We start from the raw sequence: 11,384 nt of genomic DNA, 5'->3' as shown, positions 1-11,384 counted from the left end.
TTTTATATGTGATGTATATGCATATATATGTCTGTGATGTATGAGCATGTGTGTGGTGATTCATGCTATTTGACATCAATATGCTGTGGTATCAGAAAAGTATATGATATGAGGACTAATCATGGTTATTGTGTTGTTGATGATGCAACTACTCTGGACAACAACCATTACAGAGAACATGCTTGATAGGTCTACATTATTCTTTCATATGAAGGCCTTGGCAAGATGGATCACTCGAGTGACTATTAACCAGTTAATGGGATTCCTGAGCCTAGAAGGGCGAGTACAATAAGAAAGAGATGATTCAATTGAATATTACATGTGTTGGAGTGTTCCTATATTGCAATCAACTGGTATGGAGGTGGTGGCACGAGACATGAGGGACTTGTTACCACATGATTTAGCAATGGTCCCGAGGAGGGGCCCCAAAGAGACTACTACTAGACCATGTGGCAATGACGATACAAGGACCCACTGTCATGTTAGTCAATGTCCCCTTTTCTTTAGGGAATTTCAATGATGGGAGGAGTCTCGATATTAAGGAAAACAATAGGAAGATGGGAATCAATAATAATGCACAATGTGATTTCCAAAGCCCATTCAAAGGAGAGACTAAAATAATAGGCTTGGTTTCTTCAAGAGCAAGATAAGGTCTCTCTAAGAAAGGATCAAAGAGAGGCTTAGGCCTAGGGAATAGGGAGATTCTCTTGTGATGGTATCCTATAACTAAGAAACTTCAAGAAAATAAGGTTCCTCAAGTGGATTTGTAAGAAAAAAGAAAAATTATGTTGTGGGACCACAAAAGGGAGCCTTGGGAACGTCCAAACTTGACCTCGGGTTTGAATTATCCTTAAGAGGGTGTCTAGGTTAAATGAGGATAAAGGAGTGTCACAAGAAAAATTAACTTCTATTGAGTTTTTGAGTAGATACACCTTCAAAATTCCATTAACCAAATATGGCCCAAATCAAAACGAAGTTGGAGCTAGGGATTGATGTTTCTCACAAACCGTGGGACATGCCTCAAATCTACAGGGTCGGTAGAGGACACTCCAATGCAGTTCCTCACTAACTTGCTTTTCAAAAGGATGGATTTAAAATAACATTCGCTAGCTAGGCCGTATAAGGTTAGGGAAAAAAATCCAAAGAAAGGATAAAAGATAGTTTTAAGGTTGATCATCAAGGATTCGAGACCCAATGCTTGTTTATTGGGAAATATGGAGTCAAGGATTACTTTTATTTTAAAATTTTTCTCTATCAAGGAGACCCAAGAAACTTTTCTAACCTTATAGGGGTAGCAACAATTACTATAAGTATTTATACTTCTTTGAAGATGGTTGATAGAGTTCCAAGGTAATGCAATGGAAAATAGACCTCTAGGAACATTCATTCACTTTATTTTAAACATGTAATGCATGCAATACTTAAAATATTAATGTCTCCAAGAAATCAATTTCCAATTAGGGAACAATAAAACTTGAAAGAAAATTCCATACATGAATCATGTGACATAATAGAGAAAATAACATGAAAATTACACTTACAAGAAAAAGCGAATAAATCCATCCATCAAAACGTCAAACAGAAGCTCCAAAATGAGATAAAAAAACTTTTCAAACATCAAAATGCATCCCAACTGTAGTGCCCACTCTAGTTTCCTGACCTTAATACGACATTATCTTAGACACTTTATTCTTCGAGGACCTCAGATTGAGGATCTGGACCCATGACACTATTATTAGCGATTGAGATATTCATGGTTGTGATGTTTATGAATGCTTTCCATTGATATTATGATAGCATGAATGGTTATGTATCTTATCTATCAGTATTCTGATGATTGCAATATTAAATAGTTAAGTTGGTCTCTATTTGAATTTATGATGAGGGTAGTAAAGAATATGTATGCGCTCTACCAAAAGCATAATGAGGATAAATTTGATGGATAGGTATATTTCTACGATGTTACGATGTTGATAGCTTAATGAATATGTATGTTTCCATTGATGATTATTGATGATAGCCATGAGGGATGTGTCCCCTATGTTACCTACTTCCTTTAGTTCAGACTTACAATGGACAATGATGTGAATGACCATGAATTGTTAATGATGCTATTATGATAATTGACTAGCATTGAGAAACCTTGTTACTGATGCTTATTGAGTATGGCAGGAAACCATCAGAGGCACTCGCATATGACATGTCGATGACACCTGGTTTGATGAAAATTCATATTAGTTGATCTTTTAAAGTCTAAGTCGATCTTGAAATCTGCCATATATGTTTAACTATATTCTGATGATATGCTAATGGTTGTATACACAGATTAGTTGCTTGACCGAATGATCCACACATGGGTGATGGGGTTGTACAGGTGGATGGAACTACATGGGAGGGGTGGGACAGAGTCCCTGATCTCACCCACTAGCACTCCCGCCGTGACTTGGGCTGGAAGGGTTGAAACACCTTCGCCTTGAAGATCACGATGCCATGAGGGCAGGTCCCAAAGTTGGGTCGCTCATGAGGACTTTACCGGGGGGCGCGCATCAAGGCGGATTCCTTGATCCCCGACACCATTAGTCTCACTATAGCAGGCAACATAGGAGATGATAGTGGTCTATGACGTTGCACTATACTTTCCCCTCGTAGTCACTGGATGCTTGAAGGGCAAGTGGTGTGGCACCCTTGGAACTTCAGGGAAATTTCTTGAAGGGCACGACCAACTTGGCACCCTTGGCATCACAAATAAACTACAAGTGGTGTGGCACCCTTGGAACTTCAGGGGAATTTCTTGAAGGGCACGACCAACTTGGCACCCTTGGCATGACAAATAAACTACTGGGTGTGGCACCCTTGGAACTTCTAGGGAACTTCTTGAGGGCACAACCAAACTGGCACCCTTGGCATCACAAATAAACTACTAGGTGTGGAACCCTTGGAACTTCTAGGGAAGTTCTTGAAGGGCACAACCAAACTTGCACCCTTGGCATCACAAATAAACTATTAGGTGTGGCACCCTTGAAACTTCTAGGGAAGTTCTTGAAGGGCACAACTAAACTTGGCACCCTTGGAATAAGTAAAAATAAATAATAATAAATAAATATAAGTAAGGAATGAAAACTAGGTAAAGTTACATCAAGGGTAAATGATGATTAGAAACCAAGGAAATTAAATCAAAAATAAAACTTGGAATAAGGAGGATCATAGGAAGAAATAAAACAGAGTACCTTAAAAAACTCTACCCTTCCCATGTTGGAAAATACTAGGAAGATTATGTGGTTTAATTAGGAAAAAGGGGAAAGACAAACATAATTGTAAGGATAATGATTAATCCTCAACTAATTTAAACCTAATTAAGAAAAGAGGAAGGTGAATTAAAATGATAATAATAAATTAAATTTAGAGAATTGTAGAGAAGCTCCATGTGTCAACAACCAACATAAGAATATCCATCTAGGAGATAACCTGAGTTAAATTAGGGAGTAGATTGGGGATAAAATCTTGACTCATTAATTGACTTCAAGTAATGAACACAAATTAAGGAATATAAAGGGGGAATAAAGGGACAACTAGGAGGAGAAATAGGAATCTTGTTGAGGTGAGGAAAATATTAGTTTTAAATAAAAATTTAAGTAAATAATTTTGGGAGACCCTTGATGTGAGAATGACACATGGGTGGGTGAATAATCAAGCTATTGAATTATAAAAAAATAATTAATTATGCATGACATGACAAGTGTCACCTATGAGGACTCCTATAAAAGAAGGGGCAAGCCATGGGAGAAGGGACTTTTTTTGGGAACCCTATTGTTGGATGGATGAGATGATGTCAGAGCAGTGATTACGAAGCTATAGTGAGTTTGGTGAGGTAAAGGATTTTAGAGAGGGGACTCTAGAGCCAAGGTGTGCTCTCCTCTACCAGCTAGTACTTCCCTCCATTGTACAACCCCATTGCAGCTCGGGGGTCCGCGGGGAAGAAGAGTACCCAAGGAGTAGGCTGGGAGGTTAACCGGTGGGTCTTCGCATTCGGATCAAGTGCGTCAACATTCACTCGCGGAGGTGACCAGCTACAAGGGAATACTAGCAACAACAGAGCAAGTGGAGTCTCGACTTCTGGTGAACGGTACATATGTATTTCATTACTATTGATCTTAGTTAAAAGTATGAAAATGTTATGATATGTTTCTTGAAATGAAATCCTAATGTATTTCCCTTCTAGTTGCATTTTGCTGTGAAAAAAAGAAAAAGAAAAGAAAAGTATGTATACAGTCTGGAACTGGTCCTTACACTTGGTATCAGAGCTATGTTGAACCCTTGAGACCTATGGGCCTATGCATGCATGACTAGTTTTGTTAGATACGATTTGGAGCTCAGCAGTAGTATACGAGGCCAGCTTAGATTCGCATATGAAATTGTACAATTTTTTTTTTTTCAAACTCGATAGTCTTTTATTCTCGTTTCTTGTTTCTTTCCTTCGCTTCGTTGCTTGAGGTTTTGGTTTTTTTTTTTGTTTTCACGCCAATCAATTCGAAATCAAGCGCACCTTCAATCTCTGATAGTTGAATGGTAGGTCGGGCGGTTTGTTGCCTTTCCCTATTCACCACGAGTAGCAGAATTACAGACCTATAAGCCTAGACCTTCAGTACCACAGGGATGCCTGCAGAGGTATTATATAAAATCCACTATAGATATGCCTCCTGCAGGAGCCCCGAGATTGAATCCCATAGTGTCACACGAACCTTACGCCTACGGTTACCCTGCAGACCCTTACTATATGGTTCTGCCTCCGGCTCCATAGCTGCATATTAAGCGGCGACACCGCCTTAAGTTAGTTGCTTACGCTGTCACTCTGGTTATCTGTCTTGGCCTGCTGCTCGGCGGGGCGTTCTACTTCTTCTAGCCCTCTCAACTGGAAATTCAAGTCTTCCACATGTAATTCAATGATATGAATTTCCAGACAATCCCTAACCCTGGCTCCGACGTGCCGTACCTGTTCATGAATACAAGCATGGCCATGTTTCTCTAGATCAAGAATACAGATTTCTTCAACGTGTGGTATGACTTTGTGGATGTAGGGTTAGGGTGTCGGGGGCAGATAATTGGGGTTTTTAAATCGGAAGGTGGCCGCTTGGCATCCCGGCACACTATCCATGTGAATTACATGCTTGAGCTCGATGGAACCGAAGTATCGAATGATGTTGTGAATTTTTTTTGGAGGATCTTTCCCACAAGGAGCTGCCTTTGGGTACTGTTGCGGAATTCAATGGCGGGATTCAACTTTGATTTGCCAAAATTTCGCTAAAGGTAGGGTTTATTTCAATTTCAAATTTTCTTTAAACTTATTGAATCTTCAAAAACTGTTTAAACTTATTGAATCTTCATAAACTGCAAGACTGTTTCAATTAACAAAAAACCATGTAGATATTGTCGACAATGTGAAGGCGTTAATCAATCAATTATTTGAATCTTTCAGTACTCGGCTCCTCAGGGGATTTTTTTTTATATACATGCTCTACGAAAGAAAGGAAAATTGAATCAAAATGCATATAGTGTAAACGTTTACATGCTTTGTTTTGGACAAATGGAGAAAAACGTTCAGTGCTTTAGGGCCCAATGAGGGTAAGAAGTTGGTAGATCTGGCAGTCATTAATTTCGAGGGAGGTGATTGTATTTGTCATGACTTAAAGTGAGATATTTGTACATAAAAATGGTAGTCAGTGACAGTCTTCTTCCTCACGCATAATTGCTTCGTGTAGCATGGGATCAAATGGTTTTCCAACAGTATTGACCACATTAACAGTAAATCCTTTCATGATTTCTACGAACTGTTTATAAATACTCCAGGCAAATTAGGAGCATTATTAGCGTCTAATGGAAGCCAATCTGTAAAGTAAATTGGAATGATAGGATTGACGACTCCTTCAATTCTAAATTGTTTTCATGCCTACATTGCTAAACTATTTTTGTACAGGGGTTCATAAAAGTAATAATAAGCATTATAAAAATATTTAATAAAAAAGTTTAAGGCATATCTTAAACAGTTTAAGAAAATAACAGGGGTTCAAGGCATATCTTAAACAGTTTCTATATTTTCAATTCAATTTTCCAATTGCCTGACATTAGCCATCTTACTGGCTTTCTTTTTAAGGAATTCTTGAACATATTTCTCTTTGTATTCTGGGTTTACCAGTTTATATGGTGACGTAGAACTCTCAGTTGTCACAATTAATTCCTACATATATTGTTTCTCTGCTTTATTGGCAAAGAAAAATAAAGTTGTTGAAAAGTATTCAGAAGCCTTTTCCATTCATTAAAACATGGAACATGTAATCATATACATTCGACATTTTCCATTCATTAAAATTGGGTAAATCTAGAATATTTAAAATATCTTTCTTCGATATTTGTATTTCAATTTTCTTTGCAACGATTTTCCATTTCAATTGCATTTACAATTTTATGGATTTTGTGCGGTTGGTCGAATATTTTGGTCTGTAAATTATTTGATATTTTAATGTTTTCGAGCAGTTTGCTTTGCCATTGAGAATTTAAGTGAGATATATTGAAGGTATTATTTTTAATTGAAATAAAATTTCCAATAAAATTTTACAGTGTAATTCTAATTATTTTAGTTTCTATTAAGTATTCAACTTTCTTGACTTATTGTGATTTTTCCCTTGATGTTTAGCTTGCTCATTTTGGTTCCCTATAAATTGATACAATAAAAAGTAATCTAATATATAAACTTAAATCATAATAGTAGTAATAGAACTATATTTATTCTTGAAACTTCTATAAAGAATTTATCAAATTTATAATGGAATAAACCCCTTGCTGGTAGATGAAGTTTGATTCCAAGAGTTCAGCCTTATTTAAGATTAATTTTATCCAACAACGAAGAATGATCCAACAAAGAGTGATTATGTACATGCAATGTCTAAATAGGTCTTATTGTTTATCAATGGTAAAGGATTAACTGAGACTAATTCCAATTAGAACAATTGAAAATGGACCAGAACAACAAGAAGCAACATAGGAGCATATTACAATCATGATAATATTATACATTGTAATATTTATGATTTATATCTTAATCTGTGTTTTGGCTCTTTCAAAATTGTCCACCATAGGCAGTAGATTTTCAATTACATCACCTTGAATGTTAGATGCCAAACTTAGTCGTTCTTTCTCTGCTCTCTTCCTGTAATCTCACAGGGAGTTTGAGCTTCTCTTTGTTTGATTTGATTGACTTCTTTGTTCAATGTTTTGTAATGTAACAAGAAAACTTTGCCTTTATGACTTTTTGGATTCTTTGCTAGTTCTTAATGCAGAAATAGAGCTATAGTATTGGTTTATGGTTATCTGGAGCACCATACTTCTACCAATGCCATTCGATACAGTCAATGATCATTTTAGACATGGGTTTCTCTCTATTTTTTTACATTCTGTGCATATCTTTTCCTGAAAGGTCCTCTTAAATTCTGAATGATCTTGTATCATATATCTGTTATGTGAAGATTATTTCATAATGCTTGTATGTCATTTGGCTGTTTGGCCCTTTATCAAATACTTTCAATCCACAAGCTTGACCCTTCAGTTGTTGAATTATCCAAGGAAATGGCATTTTCCCTTTTTCGATAGGATTTGCTGTTTCATGACAACTTAACAGGATGATCATATGTCAAAAATATAATGAAAAAAAAAAATTTAACATAGTTAAAGGTAGATATATCAAGATAATGGAAAGTTGGATAAATGCATTTGCAGGAAAGCATTATATACACCGACATGCATTATTAAGTGATAATACCTATTAGGTTTTGGTTTATAATTGCAGAGTTCTCCCACAGAGAATGAAAATCGCAAATGATCGTAAAGGAGATTCTGCTACGGCGGAGGGAAAGGTTTGGTTACCTTAACTGTGATGCTTGCAACAGGACCGTCCGATTAAAAACCCTAAGAAGTGACGAAAAGGATCAAACACCTGTCGAGTGAAAACATATCACTAGCCCCTCCTACGCATGACATGTGGAATTTGAGATGTTCCAAGGAACCGTAGGTCATAGCGTTCTAGACATTTACATTTAGACATGGGTCTATTGTTTGGTTATATGAAATTGTGAGATATTTGACAACATGTCGGATGGATGATTTAAACTAACTCCACATAAGAACACAACAATACTCAACGTTAATCCAAAGTCACACTAAAAGTAGATTGGTAACCTATGATAACTCATAGTGCTTTGAATAAATTCGGAAAGTACATAACATGATGGAAGGGGTGGCTAGTGGCATTATAGAACACCGTAATATTAGATGTATATATACATATAGTGCATGGTTTTGTGTTATGTAAAATCATAGAGTGAGAATCTACGAGCTTTGAGTGATTCCCAGGTCTTGAGAAGGCGTTAAAGCGTCCACCATAGAAGTAGCAGGTTTAGCATAACCATATTGGGAATTTGCATGTTGTATCGTACTCTGCTGTTTGACAAAGTACTTTTACCCGGTCTCACATTACCAGCGTCCCAATTATTGTACTATTTGCAAGTGTAGGGGCTTCCCACCTCACCACCACCCTTTCATCCAATCATTAAGGACATTTACTTTAGCATGAAAGACGATGCGTGGTTAAAATTACTGCTTTGCTAAATAGACCATATAGTCTAATAAATATTGTTATACAGTAAAATTTTCCAGTTGTGTAGAAATACTTCTAAAATTATTTGGTTTTCATTTAAGACATTCCATTTGGCATGGGGTAGATGCATGCCAAATGCTGACTTCATGATTTTGCTAATTTTCAATCTATCGAAAATGCAGCCTGTTTATATGTTCGCCAACAATCTTGTTTCATATTGGAATCGGTTTTTTTTTTTTTTTTGAATGTTTTGGTCATTGAGGTTGAATTTAAGGCCTTTACTGTTAGCTCCTTCATCTATCATATGATTAAAAGATTCCAGATATGCTGAAATGTCAATTCTGCTAAAGTATTCCTCTGTTATGCTAGAGTTTCTTAACATGTTAAATGATTCTAATAACATAGCTTATGAACCTTGATTGTTAATGTCTCTTATTATTGCTGAAAATAAATCCCAAGCTGTCTATTCTATTCCCTATTTCAATCTGCTATGGTGATCCTTTGATTTAAAACACATATTTTTAATACTGATGAGTCTTACTTCCATTAGGGAGTTGTGGTATTTATGAGTCTATTCATTTCCTCTCTAGATAAAGCTTTGAAATGAATCTTGTTTTTGGGGATAAAACAATGTTAGTATTAAATAACACCCTTAATCATTAAAAATCCTTTCTATGCTTTTAACTAATACAGTTTGAATCTATATTATCTTGCTTCAATTCTCTACACCAGTGCTTTAGAGTTATCAACTGAAGCAATATATTTTTGGTTTGTTAGATGATAAATGAAAAATAAAATAAACATATTATTTCAGACAACAAAGTAGTCATTGGGAGTGGCTATTAAAATATGATACAAACATTCTGCTTATTTTTGAGTGCCTGAGGAAATAAAATTTGTATTGCAGAATGAAAATTTATATCAAAGCTTTTGTAAGTGATATCTCCTTTTAAGATGATGAATTGGAACCTGGAATGGGAATTTTGGTTCATTAATTTCAAAATCCTCAACCAGTCTCTTTGATCAAGGATATGTTATTGCTACCAATGGCAAGAGCAATGTGCCTTAAGCGTTTATAGTCTGAAAAACATTGCTCTAAGTTATTTTCCTTGAGATGTTTGAGTAACACGTGCTTCTTTTGAAATGATCAGTGTCAGCATGGACTTGTATAGTAAGTAAGAGGTGTAATGCGATGATAATTCAGTTAGTTTGTAAATCCAAAGCAATTAGTTTGTGTGGACCTTGATATCATGTTTCCTGGATATATGACAGTCTAATATGTTTTGATCTAGTGAAAACTAAGGCATGTTATTCTCTTCATTGGTGCTTTGTTATTTGTATTTTTGTGCTAGTAAATCCACATATTGACATTTTACTTAAAGTTAAATTATGCAGCAAAAAAAAGAAAAAAAAGACTTGCATTATGAACATAGTATGAAGGATGATCATAACAAGGACAATTGTTGGGCATTACATCTCAAGCTCATGTTCGAAGGAACTATACTTGAAAGACACTCTTGAATATTCAAGAGGTTAAAGGAATGAAAATGAGAAGCATTAGATTTTATGACAATGTTTCATGAGGGCCTAATAGAACTAATTAGGTAAAAATGATAAAAATAATAATAAATAAATTAGTTGAGAAAATTACTTAATCCAGAAGATGAAAACGAATTTGGTAATTGATTTTAATTCCTTAAGAAAAAAATGTGCTTAATTTAAAAAATCAGAGATGCCTGTTACCAGAAGGTTAGCAAGAGTTTCAGGAAGGATTCCTAGGATATGTGTCGTCGTTTTCCTTTATGTTTCGAGGACTTCGGGACGAAGTCCATTGTTAAGAGGGGGTGTATGTAGTGCCCACTCTAGTTTCCTGACCTTAATACGACATTATCTTAGACACTTTATTCTTCGAGGACCTCAGATTGAGGATCTGGACCCATGACACTATTATTAGCGATTGAGATATTCATGGTTGTGATGTTTATGAATGCTTTCCATTGATATTATGATAGCATGAATGGTTATGTATCTTATCTATCAGTATTCTGATGATTGCAATATTAAATAGTTAAGTTGGTCTCTATTTGAATTTATGATGAGGGTAGTAAAGAATATGTATGCGCTCTACCAAAAGCATAATGAGGATAAATTTGATGGATAGGTATATTTCTACGATGTTACGATGTTGATAGCTTAATGAATATGTATGTTTCCATTGATGATTATTGATGATAGCCATGAGGGATGTGTCCCCTATGTTACCTACTTCCTTTAGTTCAGACTTACAATGGACAATGATGTGAATGACCAGGAATTGTTAATGATGCTATTATGATAATTGACTAGCATTGAGAAACCTTGTTACTGATGATTATTGACTATGGCAGGAAACCATCAGAGGCACTCGCATATGACATGTCGATGACACCTGGTTTGATGAAAATTCATATTAGTTGATCTTTTAAAGTCTAAGTCGATCTTGAAATCTGCCATATATGTTTAACTATATTCTGATGATATGTTAATGGTTGTACACACAGATTAGTTGCTTGACCGAATGATCCACACATGGGTGATGGGGTTGTACAGGTGGATGGAACTACATGGGAGGGGTGGGACAGAGTCCCTGATCTCACCCACTAGCACTCCCGCCGTGACTTGGGCTGGAAGGGTTGAAACACCTTCGCCTTGAAGATCACGATGCCATGAGGGCAGGTCCCAAAGTTGGGTCGCTCATGAG

At 36.1% G+C, this 11,384-nt stretch overlaps 1 pseudogene; it reads left to right on the top strand.

Annotated features, from left to right (window-relative positions):
- The first annotated feature begins 4,690 nt into the window (after positions 1-4,690).
- On the top strand, positions 4,691-5,283 carry LOC149219660 (uncharacterized; annotated as a pseudogene).
- Positions 5,284-11,384: the final 6,101 nt, after the last annotated feature.

Source organism: Pinus tabuliformis, chromosome Q (genome assembly GCF_031772625.1).
Source record: "Pinus tabuliformis cultivar Carrire ecotype Pingquan chromosome Q, CPIR1, whole genome shotgun sequence".
In the NCBI taxonomy this organism is placed as follows: Eukaryota; Viridiplantae; Streptophyta; class Pinopsida; order Pinales; family Pinaceae; genus Pinus; species Pinus tabuliformis.
The sequence above is the reverse complement of the archived record's forward strand: the minus strand, read 5'-3'. Positions and strand labels throughout refer to the sequence as shown.